Source organism: Mytilus californianus, unplaced genomic scaffold (assembly GCF_021869535.1).
Source record: "Mytilus californianus isolate M0D057914Y unplaced genomic scaffold, xbMytCali1.0.p SCAF_1, whole genome shotgun sequence".
NCBI classification, from domain to species: Eukaryota; Metazoa; Mollusca; class Bivalvia; order Mytilida; family Mytilidae; genus Mytilus; species Mytilus californianus.
In genome coordinates, this window is record NW_026262581.1 from 26,129,720 (window position 1) to 26,135,719 (window position 6,000).

At 32.7% G+C, this 6,000-nt stretch overlaps 1 protein-coding gene across 1 annotated transcript in view; it reads right to left on the minus strand.

Annotated features, from left to right (window-relative positions):
* Nucleotides 1–5,303, minus strand: part of LOC127718086 (uncharacterized) — a 64,615-nt gene extending 59,312 nt beyond the window's left edge. Inside the window, exon 1 of the mRNA XM_052223983.1 lies at nt 5,107–5,303. The gene's annotated coding sequence lies outside the window, so the exon portion shown is untranslated. The remainder of the gene's footprint in view (nt 1–5,106) is intronic.
* Nucleotides 5,304–6,000: the final 697 nt, after the last annotated feature.

Below are 6,000 nucleotides of genomic sequence, written 5' to 3' on the forward strand. Positions count from 1 at the left end.
TGATTGTGTCTCATTGGCAATCGTATTTTATGTTCTTTTTTTATATAGAATCGTAATGAATATTCACATTCACGTGTCCATTGACAGAGACTTGACAACTATATGTCCGATGTTGACATACTGACCAGCATTGTAATAAGAACAAAGCTTTTATTCACCTCATATCCTCCTTAAGGAGGTCATCTGAAAATCCGACAATAGTTGAACTCAAAATCGTTTAGAGGGAACTCGTTTGAATTTTAAATTAATCGCTTTATTGGGGTTAAATTAACCTGCGAAACTCTTATTTTATCTGCAGAAGTGGTTTTTAAAGGTGTTGGCTAGATTCGAGTTGAACATTTCTAAAGATAAACTGGTAAACAGACGAGTTCCATTCGTCACAACTCGGCCGATTCCGTACGTCCATCTAATAGATAGATTGAGAGAAGCGGAGTCACCCGAGGTTAGTCGATTGAGACGAGTTGGTAACATGATAGAGGTAGGGGCAATAACCCATATATTTGTTTCAATTGTTTGTTTAGTTAGAACAAGGGTATTGCTAGAACTGACTCGAATTTGAATATCACAGACTACATAACACACGTAAACCGATTATAAATGATAAAACATATATTCTTCAATTAAAATGTAAGCCAACTTGAAAGATTGCTGATGAAGGTAATTTTGTAACAATAGTACACATTTTACACATTCTGTAAAAACAACTACTGTACCTAAGTCCATCCAAAATGAAAAATAATTCATAGCCTAAAGTTTCTTTCAATTGAATATTGGTGTTGTTAAAGAATTCCCTCTTATTATTTAGATTGATACACAAAATTTCGCAAAAGCTATCAAAATTACAGTTCTGGGCTATTTTCCGGCTTTTAAAATTTGGTCACGTTTGGAAATATTTCAAGCATGGGTATATATCAACCTAAAGTACAGACACAATGAAGCTGCTATAATGTATCTTAGTAAATATTGAAAGATTTTTAAGAAAATGGGTCTGATGTGAAATAGAATCAGTGGAAATTGACCCTCCCTTTTAGTCACACAAAAATTGTTTTATTGAGGAAGTTTTTTTTGGTATTTTATCTGTTTTTGTTTTGTTTTCATCGACGGTCAAATAATCCATTTTTTTTTCTTTTTCAGATTTTTTTCAGTTTTTGTGTTGCATAGACTAATACAATTTGTTTTTTATTAATAATTACTTGTATGTTCTTTTTGTTATAGATTGGCAGTAGATGGTGGATTGTTGTATATTCAAGTTACACCTTTTGAAACATTTTAATATAAGATAAAACTTGTGGAAAAAAGAACCTGATCACATAAATTAGTCTATCTCTTGCGTGTTTGCAACCCTGCTAAATTACATAAAATGGTTTACAACTTGAATTTCTCCTTTGTTTTCGTACGCGTACGTTTAGTACACTATATTGACAATACATGAATGAAACCAGATGTGGGGTATATGTCAATGAGACAGCAACTAAACGTCACAAAACACCCAGAAATTTTTAAAGGTCAACATGTGGGCTTCAAAAATAGACAGATATGCCAAGCTCTATTCGCGCCGAGTCTTGAAAAGTTTAAAATACATTTAGCCCAAGTTGTATCATGATAATTGCAGACAACTACTGGAGAGGTTCCTGATTTATGTTCATGTGGTGGAGTTAACTAGATTTTTGAGATCTAAAATCTCTATCAGTTGACTAACAAAGGTACATAACAGAACATGAACTATTAACAATATAAGTTATATGGTTCGCTACTAACCCCCTACGGATCCATAGAGGGTTAGCAAAATCCATAGGGGGTGAGGCCGAAGCCGAATCTCCTATGGATTTTATTCACCCTCTATGGTCCGTAGGGGTCAGTAGTGAACCGTATAACGAATTTATCGCACGCGGGACTTTTTCTGCTGCGTTTTGTAGAAAAATAAACAATGAAACACAACAACATTAATAGAAGACGTCACCATTAACAGTAGACGTGACGTCATGAACCCCCTATGAAATTTACTAACCCCTGCGGATCCATAGGGGTCACCACGTGACGGCGTTAAACCAATCACAACGTGATAATTTACCCGCGGTGCGATAAAAAGATATATCTCGCCTGCGTAACTTAATCACAAAAATTAACAATTGTTCATGTCAGTAAAGCCGACACCGGAAACAGCATGGTTACGACTAACGTCCGCCATAAAGACATAGAAATATTTATTTTGATTCTGAATAGTGTAAAACATTTAAACATAAGCTCTAGTGAGTTTTTTTACCGAATAAAAAAAGGATACAAAATAATTATACCAAAGCATCATGCACGTATAAAACATACAACGAAATAAAGCCATGCAACACCCAACATTACAGATTTCTAGAAATCTTATGTAAAGATTTATAAATCTATTTAATATTTAAACAGTCAGAACTGTTGCACAAATAATGTAATCAGCGGCTAATGTGGCAAGCGCAACTATAGGTAAGCGGACAGCAGATCAACACCGGTAAAAATGGAAAAACTTAAAGATAAGCACTAGATAGCAAAGCAGTTCATATAAGCTAAACAGTTGAGTTAATAAACAAATGCAAAACAATCAGTTGCAGAGCTGACAGTATAGTATCGAACATTTAGAAATCAAATTGTCGCAACCATCCAGGAAAGACAATGAAATAATACTCAACTAAGAAGAAGCACTATCGCTTTGGCCGGGAAAGCTAACGTTGGACGTTTGAAGCTGTTTAGGCTCTTCCGGTTTTATGATTTCAAACATTTTGTATATCTTGCTTCCAAAAACTTTGAATCCGACCGATTTCCTGATTTAGGTTAGGAGACGACCATTAGATATTCTGGGGGTGGGGGCATGATGATTTTTCCGAGTTCCGGATTGATCATTTACTTTATCTGTTGCTACTCATGCTAATTTTTATTTATTTTCACATGTGTATCCTCAGGTATCCCGCATTTAATGTTGCAGAATATTCATTTTCATGTGTTGTGCAAAGTCATTTTTTCATTTCAGACCAGGCCAAGTTATTTATTTTCAAAATCCTCCTCGCCCTCATCCCCCCCCCCCCCCCCCCCCCCCCCCGGGTCAGAAAATCAAATGGTCGTCCCCTTATATAAAAACACGGCACACCAAAATCGGTCATATGTTTTCATTCAAACAATAAACAGATAAATATCATCTGGTAATATCTCAATGACCCTTGGAAAAGATATGACTTTCACTCAGTTCGTGACAAGAAAGCGCTTTTGATTATAAGATCTTCTTTTTGACTGGTAAGATCTGCTGAGACACTTTCGAGAGTTCTCACAGTTAATTATATTTTTGTCTTTGAGTGTTTCAAGTGTTATGGTGTGTGAGTGTCTATTTAGGCGAACATAATAAAAAAATAATAATATTATTATTGTTGTTGTTGTTGTATACATGTATATGTATGTAGATATAACTGTTTTTTAGAAAAAAATAAGAAAAAAATATCAAATATTGGAAGGAGTGTCTATATATTCACTTGAATTGTTATATGTAATACCTTTAAAAGGGACTAACATACAAAAGCTAAAGACTTGTGACGTTGTTGTTTTAAAGGGGCACTAGCTACGAGATATATAAAAATATAAAATATGATTTTTTTGTTCAACCATTAATGAAAGTGAAATAGTGAAATGATATATCGCTTTTGGCAGCCAGTATGGTTCAATTCTGTCTGTCAAAAAAGGCTAAGAAACATTGCTTATGAATTATTCGCTTGCAAGTGAATAATTCGACCTCATTGAATCCGTATTCATGTGAACTTCAATTTAACCCCTTAGCTAGAGATGGATAACGCATGAATCGTGCGTGCTGAGTTATTTAAAGGAAAAGAATGTCAACATTGAAAGTGAAACAAAGGTAAATCATTTGAGTGACTGATTCGATCCACAAAAAAATCATTCTTGTACAGGTAAAAACGATGATTAATATATATTTTTAATCTATAATATAACAGACCTAGAAAAATCCAATTGCACGAGTCCGGTTTCTATTTATATCTATATTTATGTTTATATTGCTTATATGGCCATCGGTGGTATTCGGAGGTCAACTCGATAGTTAATTAGATGGCGTCTAGACTAAAATACACACGAAACGAAGCTACATATTATCGAGCCCATGCCCTGTAAATTGATCATTTTTGACTTTTTATAATTTGGATAAATGTTTTACATTGTTATAAATCAAATATGAGAATTTGAGTCAAATCGGTGAACATGAATTTGACAGTTAGTGCCCTTTAAGCAAATGATATAAAAAAGAACATGTAGTATGATTGCCAATGAGACAACTCTCCACAAGAGACCAAATGACACAGAAATTAACAACTATAGGTCACCGTACGACAATGAGCAAAGCCCATACCGCATAGTCAGCTATAAAAGGCCCCGAAATGACAAATGTAAAACAATTCAAACGAGAAAACTAACGGCCAAATGTATGTACAAAATACTGAACTAAAAAAAAATATGTAACACAGCAACAAAAGACAACCACTGAATTACAGGCTCCTGACTTGGGACAGGCACATACAGAATGTGGCGAGGTTAACTAGTTTGAAGGCGCCAACCCTCGTCTTAACCTGGGACAATTGTGTAACAGTACAACATAAGAACAAACTATAAAAATAAGTTGAAAAATGCTTAACTCGTCAGATGGATACAAATAGAAATATAGAGTGGACGTGGACGGGTACTTGTACATCCAAACAACATGTATATTTCTTACTATATGATGTACCACTAAATATTAAGTCCCTTGCTTACCAAGCTCTTAATAAGCGAGAAAAAAAAATAATAATTATTACAATAATAATAATAATTAAAAGATAAATTAATTAATAAATAATGAAAAATTTATAGATAAATAAATAAATAATGATATATAAATAAACAAATAAATTAATGATAAAAGAAGCACGGAAAAGATTCAATAGTAAGTAAGTCCATTTATTTTTAAGAATGCGGAAATAAAAATGGTTAAAACGTGAGTATCAAAATAAACGGGTTTCCTCATATTATGTTCTGAAAACGGTTATAATTTAAAGAGTGTAACACTAATATGCTGTCAACAAATTTACTTACCTTAATCACATGTAAAAACAGTTCCTGTATTACAAATCAAAGACCTTTTTCCTCGTTTACAACGGGTCACTCACTATCCATTTTGAAAATTAAAATAAAATCCATCTTAAGAATTCAATAATCAAAACATATGATGAAAACAAGTAACTTTTCTTTTAGCTAATTTGAAAAATACATCAATGATTGTCCATACTTGTATAATACCACGGATGAATGGTTCTAGCAATAAAACAGCAGATAACGAGACTACTCTGTCCTTGTCGATACGCGTGCGTAAATGTGTCAATCATTATGTTAATGAGAAGTAATAAAAAATAAGTTAATTTAATATGTTGTCAATATGATCTATGCTATAAGAGTAGCCTTTCGATAACCGTTGATGGTACAAAAATGAATTAAGAAAATAGTCATATCGCATTCGTATCATAATGATTTAAAAAATTAGTTAATTAATGGCTAATGAATTCTCGATGTAAACAAAATAAGTGAGTCAATAAATAATAAAAAAAATATAACTTTATGATGCCTTTGCTTTAGGTAAGAGGCCACTCGATAACCAATATTTACGATATCGATAACGTTTTAGCACTCGATTATTAAATTATCGATATCTGAAACAATCTTCTATATATAGTGTCACAATATATCAAGTTATAGGGATCGATATGTAACATGACAGTCTTTATTGTAAATTTCAATTAAATTTCTTTTTTATTAATTTATTCAATGAATAAATTTGATTAATTACTTATATAAACTTACATTATTATTTTGACAATTCCTCCGAGGCTTTTGTTCAAGATTAACAGAAGTAACATAATAAACACGGTTATTCACTTTCAAAACTTAGTCTAGTGTAAAATAACCTTTATCAGTTATTGTAATCAAACATCT